We start from the raw sequence: 15401 nt of genomic DNA, 5'->3' as shown, positions 1-15401 counted from the left end.
AGGAAGAAGAACAACACACGAGCATCCCTTTCCATGGGAGGAGGCTTTTCCATGGAAGGAAGCTATGAAATATCTTTTAACCTGATTTCTACCCCATGCCATTGGAGAAGATATAGGGACCATACCAAGGCTTTCAAACCTGTCTTCCAGTATGGAGCAGGGATTGTAATAGACACATTTTGGGAGTCAGGCCCGGAAGGAGAGAAGACTCTGGTACAAGTGTGCTGCTTTGTCCCATTTGTGTGCTATCCACCTTAAAGCAAGACAAGTCCTTGGAGCAATTGCCCTGCCATTGACGGTTGCTGGAATCAACAGCTCCTGTACCTCTCTCTCTCTTTCTGTTGATCGCCTTCGCTCTAGCTCTCTCCCTCTCCCCTTGGCCCCCCTTCAATTTCTCTTGAATCCTCCTGCTACAAGCTGACCTAGGGTGATATTGGAAGTAATATATTAGCCGAGAGAATGGTCCAAGTGATCCCCCAGCCTTTTCTCCCTGTCTTTCTAGGTGTGATCACATATAAAATCAGTGGTCCAGAAAGACTTGCTGTGCTGTGTGGAGACACCCCAACTAGGTCATCCTTCCACAACACTTCCCATATTCAGCTCTTCCGATGGACACGCTGACCACTTCATATGTACTTCGGTCTGGACGGTCCCATAGTGGACCCAGAGAGCAACACACTTGAAACAACGTTCCCATGAGTGCTCTCCCAAAAAAGTGCTGATCTGCAGCATTCCCTACCTGGTCCTTGAGGTATTGTGGATTTGCTCGCGTGTGGATCTCTGGACTCGATCTTAGGGCATATAGAATATGAAGTCCATGACTCTTCATGTCTCAATGATTTGGAATCTAAACCATGGTCTGTGCATCCTTGGCCAGTGGGCTGGCCAACCATAGCCCAGAGTGCAAGATGTCTGTCCACCATAACTAGTCTCTATGGAATAGACCTCCTCATTCTCTAGCCTCATGAGTGTCAGGGACAGAGCCCACTCCCTTCCGGGATGGAACTTTCAAGACCCTCCAATTGCAGGCATCATCACAGGGCTCATGGAAGTTCAGACAATCGACCCACTTCTCCTTCCCTATGACTGTAGACACAGCAAACATACTGGCACTGGCCCGAGGCACCACACTCCCAGTAAGCCCTCCATGAGAGGGAGGGCTTGTGCTTATCCACCTGTGGAAAAGGCACCTGAAGTACACCGGTTACATCTCGGTTAAAATGCCTCTGTTTGGAGGGCTCCCCTTTGGCTTAGGCTATGGAAATATGTATTCAGTAGTGTGGAGCAGAAAGTGCCCCATTGGGAATGGCTCCATCAGGTGTTACATGCAGGGCCTCATGCCTGGTGGAGAGCATTGGGGCATGGTTTCCTTGTTTGTGCACAGGGATGTCTTGTTTCAAATGGCCATGAAGCACAAATCTTTTTTCACATGGAGGAACTCCCTTGGGGTATTCTGCCCACGGATCCCCTTAAGATATCACATGTGCAAACACCAAGCCTCTAGAATCCACATTTAGCTTGGGATCCTAAGGAGAGTGGTGTCTATGAGTCTACAGATGGAGATAATATGGTTGATCCAAGAGGACCACCCATCTGATGGATCCTCCTTTCCATCAACTTCGACATACCTCCAGAGCAAGAGCTCATGGTGTCCATCATTTGACTCTCAAGGTGTGAGGGTGAGAATGTCCCACATATGGCCCATCGCACACCTCTATTCTCACAGAGAGGTTGTTCGGGCACAAGGCTCCATGGGCATAATATCAGTGCCATGGCCACCTCTGGGATTGCACCTTTCAGAAGGAAGGCAACTCCACACCATGGGGAACCAAATTTTCTCTATCACGATGGATCTCTGATAACTTGTGTAGCACTTCAGGGTCGCGTGCTTTCTCAGTCAATGCCTCACACGAATACACAGGACAGAATCTCTTTTGGAGAGAAAAGGTGTCATTCCAAACCCCCAAACCAAAGTCCCCGGGATAATGACATCAAGGAACGACTGAGGAAACACCCTCTGATCTGCCATTTCATTAGGAAGGGACTTTTCCGCTTAGGGAAAAGAGAGGGTGTCATTTAACTTGACCCACACCTCGTGTCCTTTGAGAAGACATGGGTGCCAGGCAGGGAGGACTGCTTGCAACCGACATTATCTTGAGACAGACCAAGAACGAGTGAAAATCTCATGCTAGAGTCCTGATATGGCCTTTGTGTCTAATAGTCCCGGAAACACAGACCAGGGCTTGGGAATGACATTGTGCCCTGGAATGTGGCTTGTATCCAAATCTCATCTCTCTCTCTCTCTCTCTCTCTCTCTCTCTCTCTCTCTCACTCTCTCTCTCGGCTTCTTCCTCCTTCACATTCTCTCGAATCCTCCTCATCCAAGGTTATCTGTGCTGGTCCAGGTTGGCATATCTCAGCCAGGAGAGCAGTCAAATTCTTTCACCAAGATTTTCCATCAGTCTTCCAAACTCCTATCAAATATGAAAGCATTTTTCCCGAAAGAACTCCTCTGTTTGTATGGAGATATTCCACCTCATGCATGGTACCCCTATCTTACCCTTGTCAGCCCTTCACACTGACCCATAACCATCCCATTTGTACTGCGTTCTACCTGGTTACAGATTTGACTCAGAGATCAACATTTTTTTCAACCACCTACACGTAAGGGACCTAGTGAGAATTCACTTCTCTGCAGCACACCCCACGTGTGGGATCAGGTCTGTGAAGTTGCTGGGGAGGTGGATCTCTCGACTCTTTCTAAAGGGAGTTAGGACATGAAGTCTCTGACTCTCCATGTCTCCTTGAATTGGCATCTACGAAGGGTTTTGAGCACCCTTCAGCAGGGTCTGAATGAAAATGGGACAGAGTTCAACTATTCGATCCCCTAAAACCAGTCTCCATTTGGGACCATCCTCCTCCTTCTCTAGACCCTCAATTGGCAGGCCATAGGCCCGGCTCGTCCAAGAGCGAAACCTCAAGACCTGCCCATGTAGCCCTCACCACAAGGCTCACGGAGGAGAAGAAGACAGACTCCTGAAATTCCTCATAATTTTGTACCCCACAAACAAGCCAGCCGTGGAACTAGTCACCCCACTTCCATCCAGCACCCCATTACACAGGACGTCTTCTTATCAACCTGTGAAATACCCACCAGACATATCCCAACTTCATTCTCGGGAAATTTGTTACTGTGGATAGCTAGTGTGTGCTTTCATCTATTGACGTGTATGTTCCGAAGCAGGGAATTGCCCTTCCCCCCATTCCAATATTTCCTCAGGGTTGATATTGAGGGCCTCGTCCTTGGTTGAAGGCAGAGGGGCCTATTTTCATGGTTTGTACTTTGAAATGAGATTTATCATCCCGGTCATACTTCGGAGTTTTTTCCCCTGTTGGCAAAAACTGGAAGTGATAACATCACTGGTCCCTTTCAGATATATTAATCCAAAACCAAGCCTGAGCCGTGGCTATTTATTTACTCAGGAGCCTGATTTGAATGGTGGCCCTGAGAAGAATGCTGGAAATACTACTTAACATCAAATTTTCCAATACATCCAATGGAGCATCGTTTAATTTAGTATCAATATACCTCCAGAGCATGAGCTCAGGCTGCTCGATGTACAACAATTGAGGGGTGACGGTGAGAGCTTCCCACTTTGGGCCCATCCCTCGCCTCTCTTCTCACAGAGGGTCTGTGGTGTCACAAGGCTTGGTGGGCAGCATGCCATTGCCATGGCAACCATTGCGCCTGAACTTCTCAGATGCAAGGCAACTCCACCTCCTCTGTGCCCACCTGCTCTCTACAGAAGGATGGCTCTTCCCCTGAACGTGTGTCAGGCTCAACACGGTGGTTCCAGAACTGCTTCCCAGGAATACACAGTCTACAATCTCATGGGGAAAGAAAATATGGGATTGAAAAAGACCCACTCCCCACGGAGCCTCAACAGGAAAACAATGGCCGATGGAGGAAGAAGAACAACACACGAGCATCCCTTTCTATGGGAGGAGGCTTTTCCATGGAAGGAAGCTATGAAATATCTTTTAACCTGATTTGCACACCATGCCATTGGAGAAGATATAGGGACCATACCAAGGCTTTCAAACCTGTCTTCCAGTATGGAGCAGGGATTGTAATAGACACATTTTGGGAGTCAGGCCCGGAAGGAGAGAAGACTCTGGTACAAGTGTGCTGCTTTGTCCCATTTGTGTGCTATCCACCTTAAAGCAGGACAAGTCCTTGGAGCAATTGCCCTGCCATTGACGGTTGCTGGAATCAACAGCTCCTGTACCTCTCTCTCTTTCTGTTGATCGCCTTCGCTCTAGCTCTCTCCCTCTCCCCTTGGCCCACTTCAATTTCTCTTGAATCCTCCTGCTTCAAGCTGACCTAGGGTGATATTGGAAGTAATATATTAGCCGAGAGAATAGTCCAAGTGATCCCCCAGTCTTTTCTCCCTGTCTTTCTAGGTGTGATCACATATAAAATCAGTGGTCCAGAAAGACTTGCTGTGCTGTGTGGAGACACCCCAACTAGGTCATCCTTCCACAACACTTCCCATATTCAGCCCTTCCTATAGACACGCAGACCACTTAGTATTTACTTCGGTCTGGAGGGTCCCATATTGGACTCAGAGAGGAACACACTTGAAACAACGTTCACATGAGTGCTCTCCCTAGATAGTGCTGATCTGCAGCATTCCCTACCTGGTCCATGAGGTATTGTGGATTTGCTCGGGGGTGGATTTCTGGACTCGTTCTTAGGTGATATAGAATACGAATTCTATGACTCTTCATGTCTCAATGATTGGGTATCCAAACAATGGTCTGAGCATCCTTGGCCAGTGGGCTGGCCAACCATACCCCAGAGTGCAAGATGTCTGTCCACCAAAACCAGTCTCTATGGAATAGACCTCCTCATTCTCTAGCCTCATCATTTTCAGGGACAGAGCACATTCCCTTCCACGATGGCAATTTCAATACCCTCAAAATGCAGGCATCATCACAGGGCTCCTGGAAGATCAGACCATCAATCCACCTTTCCTTCCCTATGACTGTAGACACAACAAACACACTGGCCCTGGCCCCAGGCACCACACTCCCAGTAAGCACTCTAAGAGAGGGAGGGCTTGTTCTTCTCCACCTGTGGAAAAGGCCCCTGAAATACACCGGCTACATCTCGGTTGAAATGCCTCTGTTTGGAGGGTTCCCCTGTGGCTTCGGCTATGGAAATATGTATTCAGAAGTGTGAAAATTGTGAATATTCATCTGAAAAGAACCCATTGGGAATGTCTTCTTCAGGAAATATGTATTCAGAAGTGTGAAAAGTGTGACTACTCAGCTGAAAAGTCCCCATTGGGAATGTCTTCTTCAGGTGTTCCATCCAGGGCCTCATGCTTGGTGGAGAGCATTGGGGCATGGTTCCCTTGTTTGTGCACTGGGATGTCTTGTGTCAAATGGCCATGAAGCACAATTTTTGTTCACATGTAGGAACTCCCTTGAGGTATTCTGCCCACTGATCCCCTGAAGATATCACATGTGCAAACACCAAGCCTCTAGAATCCACATTTACCTTGAGAGCCTGAGGAGAGTGGTGGCTATGAGTCTACAGATGGAGATAATAGTGTTCATCCAAGAGGACCACCCATCTGATGGATCCTCCTTTCCATCAACTTCGACTTATCTCCAGAGCAAGAGCTCATGGTGTCCATCATTTAACTCTCAAGGTTTGAGGGTGAGAATGTCCCACATATGGCCCATCGCACACCTCTTTTCTCACAGAGAGGTTGTTTGTTCCCAAGGCTCCATGGGCATACGATCAGTGTCATGGCCACATCTGGGAGTGCCCCTTTCAGAAGGAAGGCAACTCCACACACTGGGGAACACAATTTTCTCTATCATGATGGATCTCTGATAACATATGTAGCACTTCAGCGTCAAGTGCTTTCTCAGTCACTGCCTCACACGAATACACAGGACAGAATCTCTTTTGGAGGGAAAAGACGTCATTCCAAACACCCAAACAAAATCACCTGGACAATGAAATCAAGGAACGACTGAGGAAGAACACCCTATGTGCTGCCATTTCAATAGGAAGGGCATTATCCGCTTAGGCTAAATATAGGGTGTCATTTAACTTGACCCACACCACGTGTCCTTCGAGAAGACATGGGTGCCAAGCAGGGAGGACTGCTTGCAACCCACCTATTTCTAGAGACAGGCGAAGAACGAGTGAAAACCTCATGCAAGAGTCCCGATAGAGGCTTTGTGTCTAATAGTCCCCGGAAACACAGACAAGGCCTTGGGAATGACATTGTGCCCTGGAATGTGGCTTGTATCCAAATCTCATCTCATCTCATCTCTCTCTCTCGGCTTCTTCCTCCTTCACATTCTCTCGAATCCTCCTCATCCAAGGTGATCTGTGCTGGTCCAGGTAGGCATATCTCAGCCAGGAGAGCAGTCAAATTCCTTCACCAAGATTTTCCATCAGTCTTCCGATCTCCGAATACATAAGAAAGCATTTCCTGAAATAACTATTCTGTTTCTCCGGAGATATTCAACCTTACACAGTGTTCCTCTATCTTACCATTTTCCGCCCTTCACACTGACAGATAACCATCCCATTTGCACTGCATTCTACATGGTCACAAATTTGACCCCGAGATCAACATCTTTTCAACCACCTACACATAAGGGACCTAGTGAAAATTCACTTCTCTGCAGCACACCCCACGTATGGGATCAAGACTGTGAAGTTGCTGGTGAGGTGGATCTCTCGGCACTTTCTAAGGGGTGTTCGGAAATGTAGTCTCTGACTCTCCATGTCTCAGTAAAGTGGCTCTAAGCAGGGGTCTGAGCACTCTTCAGCAGGGTCTGAATATCAATGGGACAGATTTCAAGGATTCGGTCCCCTAAAACCAGTCTCCATTTGGGACAATCCTCCTCCTTCTCTAGACCCTCAATTGGCAGGCCAGAGGACCCTCTTGTCCAAGAGGGAAACCTCAAGACCTGCCCTTGGAGCCCTCACCACAGGGCTCACAGCGGAGAAGAAGCGAGACTCCTGAAATTCTTGACAATTGTGTACCCCACAAACAAGCCAGCCGTGGAACTAGTCACCCCACTTCCATCCAGCACCCCATTAGACAGGACGTATTCTTATCAACCTGGGAAATACCCACCAGACATATCCCAGCTTCATTCTCAGGAAATTTTTTACTGTCGATAGCTAGTGTGTGCTTTCATCTATTGACGTGTATGTTCCGAAGCAGGGAATTGTCCTTCCCCCCATTCCCATATTTCCTCAGGTTTGATATTGAGGGCCTCGTCCTTGGTTGAGGGCAGAGGGGCTTATTGTCATGGTTTGAGTTCTGGAAGGACAATTTTCATCCCGGTCATACTTAGTAGGCTTTTTTCCCCTGTTCCAAAGACTGGAAGTGATAAACTCACTGGTCCTTTCAGATATATCTTAATCCAAAAGGAAGCCTGAGCATTGGATATTTCCTTACTCCGGAGCCTCATCATAATGGTGACCATGAGATGAATACTGGAAATGGTACTTATCATCAATGTGTCCAATACATCCAATGGATCATCCTTTAATTTAGTGTCAACATACCTCCAGATCATGAGCTCAGGCCTCCCGATGTACAACACATGAGGGGTGACGATTAGAGCTTCCCACTTTGGGCCCATCATTCGCCTCTCCTCTAAAAGATGGTCTATGGTGTCACAATGCTTGGTGGGCATCATGCCATTGCCATGGCAACCATTGGGCCTGTATTTCTCAGGTGTAAGGCAACTCCACCTCCTCTGTGCCCACCTGCTCTCAACAGAAGGATGTCTCTTCCCCTGAACGTGTGTCAGGCTCAACACGGTGGTTCAAGAACTGCTTCCCAGGAATACACAGTCTACAATCTCATTTGGAAAGAAAATATGTGATTGAAAAAGACCCACTCGCTAGAGAGTGGCCAAGATGTTGGAAGAGTAGTCGGACACGCTCGCTCTCTCCCACAACACTCAAAAAAACACATCTACACAATAAATGACTCGCACACAACATCTACCAATCGCTGGCAGGGGAACCTAAACTCCAATAATGGCAAGAAGTTCATGATATTTTTGGGTAGAACGGGAGAAATGAGGAGCGTGAGCGAAGGTGAATCTGATCGGGGCGGGTGGTCCCGAAAGGGAACTTCAGGATAGAAAGGGATCCCGCACCCTGGAAAGTCACCTACCGGGCGAAAGATGAAATGAACCAGAGGAATCTCAGATGCAGAGGAGAGTGTAGCAGAAGATGGTGTACGGAAAAACCGATCAAGAACCCAACGGACAATCTGAACTACTGGCACATTCACCAAAATTTGAGACGCCTGGTTGGGGCCTGGGCACCGAATCTTGGCTCCAAGGTCAGTCCGGAGAAAGGACCGGGAGACACCTAGGTGGGGGCTGGGCACTGAGATCTCAGCTCCAGAAGTAAGTCCCAGAGAGGGTGCCAGGTGGACGCCTGGGTGGGGGCTGGGCACCGAGACCTCGCCTATGAAGTTTAGTCCCTGAGTTAGGGCCGGGAGACGCCTGGGTGGGGACTGGGCAGCGAGACATCGCCGCAGAAGGTTAGTCCCCAAGTAAGAGCCAGGGGACGCCACCTGGCTGGGGGCTGGGCACGGAGACATGGGCTCCAGAGCTTAGTCCCCAGGCTGGGGGGGCGGGGCAGAGCAGAAACTGCTTGGGGGGTCTAGAAACCATTTGACAGAGCAGAGACTGCCTAAGACACTAGAAAACAAAGCTGTCACAGAGGAAGGGAACAATACTCTAGGAGGGGGGAAGTGGAAAGCCGCATCAGAGGGAACCTGGGAGAAGAGCCTGGTCTGCGCCCGTGCTGGGGAGGGGAGAAAAGAAGGGGTGGGTCCCCATAGAATACACCCCATGCCACAGCAAGCTTACAGGCCTGCTAGCTAGCTAGCTGAAAGCTGTGCTTCCCAGTGCATACCTCCCCCCACCACCGCCACCCCCTAGCTCTCACCAGACCTGGGGCTGCCTGCCGTCCAGGAGGGCTGGCCTCAACAATTGCCTGAAGCCTACCACTGCAGGGGCTGTCCATACACAGGCCTGCTTGCGCTTTGGAGAGGCTACATTTCTGCAGAGCAGCACCGAACACCACCAGCCCCCAAGAAAAGGCCTGCAGCCCAGAAAAGCTAGAACAAGCTTAGCCAGGCTGTGAATAGATCGGCCTAATTCTCGGATGGTTTTTCTGAGTCGGATTGCAACGTGGAGGAGCCTCTTGGGTTTCCAACCGCGCTGCTACCCGCCCAAGCCCCCAAGGGATGCTCTAGTGGAGCAGATGCATGGGACTGCCAGCTCAAGGCAGGACCCCCTGCAGCCCAGAAAAGCTGCAACAAGCCTGGCCGAGTTGGGAAAAGATCTCAGATGGTTTTTCTGAGTCGGGCTGCCCTGGGGAGGAGCCGCTTGGGTCTCCAACAGGCCTGCTACATGCTCAAGCCCCCAGGGGGTGCCGCACTCCAGTGAAATAACTGCTCAGCACCACCAGTCCCCTGGGAAGAGCCCCTGCAGCCCAGAAAAACTGCAACAAGCTGGGCCAGAATGTGAAAAGTTCCGCCTACATTCTCAGGCTGTCCTTCTGAGTTGGGTTGCCCTAGGGAAGAGCCTCTTACGTTCTCATTGACCCATATAGCTGCTTCAGCCCCCAGGGGGTGCGGCTCTCCTGAGGAGCAGTTACCCAACACCGCCAATCCCCTGCAAGTACCCCACAGCCTCAAAACACCAGAGCAAGCTCTGCATGACCAAGTGAAATCTGTTACCATCGTGCTGTGGACCTCCCAGTCCTGTCTGCCCTCAGGAAGTCCTCCTTTGCTTCAAAGAAACACGGTTAGCCCCATCAACACTCCAGAAAAGCCACACTGCCCGAAAAAAGATTGACCAACAACGCCAGCCCTCAGGAAATATTCCACAGCAGTGACAAGGCAAACACTGCCCTGTCACAGAGAGTACAACTCTCTCAGGAGAAAGAAAACAACAAGCAAGATGAAGAAGCTGAGAAACCACCCCCAGTCAAACCAACAGGAGGACTCACCTAAAACAGTCAACAATAAAACAGATCTTGGCAGTCAGACAGACCTGGAGTTCAAAAGAGAAATAGGGAAAATACTGAAGGAATTAAGAGAAGATAGGAACAGTAATGCAGATACCCTCAGAAAGGAAATAGAAAATATAAGGTGGAGCCAAGAAAAACTAGAACATCCATTTGCAGAGATGCAACCTGAACAAGGGGCAGTAAAAACCAGAATGAATACTGAAGAAGAACGAATCAGTGATATGGAAGATAGAATAATGGAAATCACTCAATCTGGTCAACAGACAGAAAACCGAATCAAAAAACTGGAAAGCAATATAAGAGACCTATGGGATAATATAAAGCGGGCCAATCTACGCATAATAGGAGTTCCAGGAGTAGAAAAAGATAAGGGAATGGAAAATATCTTTGAAGAAATTATCGCTGGAAACTTCCCAAATCTAAAGGATACTGGGTTCAAGATACAAGAAGCACAGAGGGCCCCAAACAAACTGAACCCAAACAGACCCACACCAAGACACATCATAATAAAAATTGCAAAAGTTAGGGATTAAGAGAGGATCCTAAAGGCAGCAAGAGAAAAACAGAATGTTCCCTACAAGGGAACCCCCATCAGCATATCAGCGGATTTATCTACAGAAACACTACAGGCCAGGAGGGAATGGCAAGAGATATTTAAAGTGCTCAATGGAAAAAATATGCAACCTAGAATACTCTATCCAGCAAGAATATCATTTCAAATAGAAGGCGAAATAAAAATTTTTCCAACAAACAAAAACTTAAACAATACAGCAACACAAAACCCAGGGTAAAGGAAATATTGAAAGGGCTTCTCTAAACCAAAAGGAAAGGAAGGAAAGGGAAGAAAAAAGAAAAGGAAAAAAAAGAAAAAGAAGAGGAAGAACTAGGACTGAGGAAACCGCAATCAGAGAGCAGTCACTCAAATAAGCCAGCATACAGATTTAATCATAAATATGCTTCAAACAAAATAAAAGTAAAAAGAAAAAAATAAAAAAGAGTTATCATACCATAAAATGTGGGCAAGGGATGTTAGGAAGTAAATAACCCTTTTTGTGTGTGTGTATGTATGTTTCTCTTCTTAATTTTAATATAGTAATGAAGTGTTTGAACTTACAGGACCATCAGGCTAAAACACACAATTATGGGAAAGGCTTAGCATACTTAAAAAACAGGGCAACCACAAGCCAAAAGCAAATATTGCATTTGCAAAAAATGAAAAAATAATGCACTCAAGCAGATAATAACAGGAGACCATCCAACCAAAAAAAAAAAAAAGAAAGGAAGAATGGAGAACCATAGAATCAACTGGAACACGAGGTTCAAATGGCAGTAAATAATCATCTATCAATTATCACCTTAAATGTCAATGGGCTGAATGCTCCAATCAAAAGACACAGAGTGGCTGAGTGGATCAAAAGGCAAAAACTTTCAATATGATGCCTACAGGAAACTCACCTTAGGACAAAAGATACATATAGATTGAAAGGGAAAGGGTGGGGAAAAATATTTCACGCCAATAGACATGACAGAAAAGCAGGAGTCGCAACGCTCATATCAGACAAAATAGACTTTAAAACAAAAGACATAAAGAAAGACAAAGAAGGACACTAGTTAATGATTAAGGGATCCATCCAAGGAGAGGATATTACTATCATCAACATATATGCCCCAAATATAGGAGCACCCAGATACATACAACAAATATTAACAGACATAAAGGGAGAGACTGATGAGAATACAATCATAGTAGGAGACCTCAATACCCCCCTCACATCAATACACAGATCCTCTAGACAGAAAACAAATAAAGCAACAGACATCCTAAAGGAAACAAGATAAAAGGTAGACTTCATTGATATCTTCAGGACACGACATCCAAAAAAAGCAGAATACACATTCTTCTCAAATGCGCATGGAACACTCTCAAGAATCGACCACATCTTGGGACACAAAGCGAATCTCAATAAATTTAGGAGCGTAGAAATTATCTCAAGTATCTTCTCTGACCACAATGCCATGAAATTAGAAGTCAATCATGGGAAAAGCAAAGAGAAAAAACCTACTCCATGGAGACTACACAACATGCTACTAAAAAACCAATGGGTCAATGAGGAAATCAAGAAGGACATTAAAAACTACCTTGAAACAAATGATAATGAAGACACAACCTCTCCAAATCGATGGGATGCTGCGAAAGCAGTGCTCAGAGGGAAATGAACAGCAATCCAGGCCTTTCTCAAAAAAGAAGAAAGATCCCAAATGGACAACTTAACACTCCACCTAAACGAATGAGAAAAAGAAGAACAAAAATGTCCTCAAGTCAGCAGAAGGAAGGAAATTATAAAGATCAAAGGGAAATCAAGAACATAGAGACTCAAAAAACAATAGAGAAAATTAATAAAACAAAGATCTGGGTCTTTGAAAAGGTGAACAAAATGGACAAAACCCTGGCCAGACTCACTCAAAAGAGGAGAGAACGAACCCAAATAACCAAAATTAGAAATGAAAAAGGGGAAATCACAACGGATACAGCACAAATACAAAAACCCTAAGAGAGTACTATGATCAACTGTATGGCAACAAATTGGACAATCTGGAAGAAATGGACAATTTTCTAGAATCTTACAGCCTGCCAAAACTGAATCAAGCAGAAACAGACCAACTGAACAGACCAATCACTAGAAATGAAATTGAAGAGGTCATAAAATCACTCCCTACAAATAAAAGTCCATGACCAAATGGCTTCACAGGGGAATTCTATCAAACATATAAAGAGGAATTGGTGCCCATCCTCCTTAAACTCTTTCAAAAGGTTGAAGAAGAAGGAATACTTTCAAATACATTCGATGAGGCCACCATCACCCTCATTCCAAAACCAGACAGACATACCACCAAAAAAGAAAACTATCGCCCAATATCATTGATGAATATAGATGCAAAAATTCTCAACAAAGTCTTAGCCAACTGAATCCAACAACATACCAAAAAATTATACACCATGACCAGGTTGGGTTCAGCTCAGGTTCACAAGGATGGTTAAACATACGCAAATCAATCAGCATCATACACCACATGAACAAAAAAAAAGTCAAAAATCATATGAGCATCTCAATAGACGCAGAAAAAGCATTTGACAAAGTTCAACATCCATTCATGATCAAGACCCTCGCCAAAGTGGGTATAGAGGGAACATTCTTGAATATCATCAAAGCCATTTATGAGAAACCCACAGCAAATATCATCCTCAATGGGGAAAAACGGAAAGCCTTCTCACTCAAATCTGGACCCAGACAGGGATGCCCACTCTCACCACTGCTCTTCAACATCGTTTTGGAAGTCTTAGCCACAGAAATTAGAGAAAAGAAATTAAAAGGCATCCATATAGGAAGAGAAGAGATCAAACTGTCACTGTATGCACATGACATGATACTATACCTAGAAAACCCTAAGGACTCAACCCCAAAACTCCTTGAACTGATTAATAAATTCAGCAAATTGGCAGGATATAAGATTAACATTCACAAGTCAGTTGCGTTTCTGTACACCAGCAATGAAACATTAGAAAAGGAATACAAAAAAATGATACCTTTTAAAATTGTACCTCACAAAATCAAATACCTCGGAATACACCCGACCAAGGAGGTAAAGGACTTATATGCCAAGAACTATAAAACTTTAATCAAAGAAATCAAAGAAGATGTAAAGAAATGGAGAGATAATCCATGATCCTGGATTGGGATAATCAATACAGTAAAAATAGCCATTCTACCCAAAGCAATCTACAGATTCAATGCAATCCCTATCAAATTACCCATGACATTTTTCAAAGAACTAGAACAAACAATCCAAACGTTTATATGGAGCAGCAAGAGACCCAGAATCGCCAAAGCAATCCTGAGAAACAAAAACCAAGCAGGAGGCATAACGCTCCCAGCCTTCAAGAAATACTACAAAGCCACAATCATCAAAACAGTGTGGTATTGGTACCAAAACAGACAGACAGACCAATGGAACAGAATAGAGAATCCGGAAAGAAACCCTGACACCTATGGTCAATTAATCTTGGACAAGGGAGGCAAGAACATCAAATGGGAAAAGGAAAGTCTATTCAGCAAGCATTGCTGGGAAACCTGGACAGCTGCATGCAAAGCAATGAAACAAGAATGCACCCTCACACCATGCACAAAAACAACTTATACAAAAAAAAAAAGCAACTTATACAACTCAACAGCAAAAAAACCAATTAATGGAAAAATAGGCAAAAGATCTGAATAGACATTTCTCCAAAAAAGATATACAGATGGCCAGCAAACACATGAAAAAATGCTCAACATCGCTGATGATAAGGGAAATGCAAATCAAAACTACCCTGAGATACCACCTCACCCCAATCAGAATATCCATCAGTAATAAATCCACAAATAACAAGTGCCTCCTGCACTGCTGGTGGGAATGTAAACTGGTACAGCCACTATGGAGAACAGTTGGGAGATACCTTAGAAATCTATACATAGAACTTCCATATGACCCTGCAATCCCACTCTTGGGCATCTATCCGGATAAAACTCTACTTAAGAGAGACACATGCACCCGCATGTATATTGCAGCACTATTCACAATAGCCAGGACATGGAAACAACCCAAATGTCCATCGACAGATGATTGGATTCGGAAAAGGTGGTATATAAACACAATGGAATAGTACTCAGCCATAAAAAGAATGACATAATGCCATTTGCAGCAACATGGATGGAACTAGAGACTCTCATCCTGAGTGAAATGAGCCAGAAAGACAAAGACAAATGCTATATGATATCACTTATAATTGGAATCTAATATCCACCACAAATGAACATCTCCTCGGAAGAGAAAATCATGGACTTGGAGAAGAGAGTTTTGGTAACCTGATGGGAGGAAGAGGTAGTGGGAGGGATCAGGAGCTTGGGCTAATCAGACACAACTTAGAATAGATTTACAGGGAGATCCTGCTGAATAACATTGAGAACTATGTCTAGATAATCATGTTGCAACAGAAGAAATGGTGGGGAAAAAAATGTAATTGTAATGTATATATGTAAGGATAACCTGAATCCCTTGCTGTACAGTGGGAAAATAAAAAAAAAGAAAAGAAAAAGACCCATTCCCCAAAGGAGACTGAACATGAAAACAATACCAATGGAGGAGGCACAACACACGAGCATCCCCCTCCATGGGAGGAGGCTTCTCCACGGAAGGAAACTATGGAATATCTTTTAACCTGATTTCCACACCATGCCATTGGAGAAGATATAGGTACCAT

The sequence above is a fragment of the Sus scrofa genome, chromosome Y, assembly GCF_054392235.1.
Source record: "Sus scrofa isolate SSC_HxYL_T2T_F1_AM1 chromosome Y, Sscrofa_HxYL_maternal_Yorkshire_Landrace_v2.0, whole genome shotgun sequence".
NCBI lineage: Eukaryota > Metazoa > Chordata > Mammalia > Artiodactyla > Suidae > Sus > Sus scrofa.
This window is presented reverse-complemented; position numbering follows the sequence as displayed.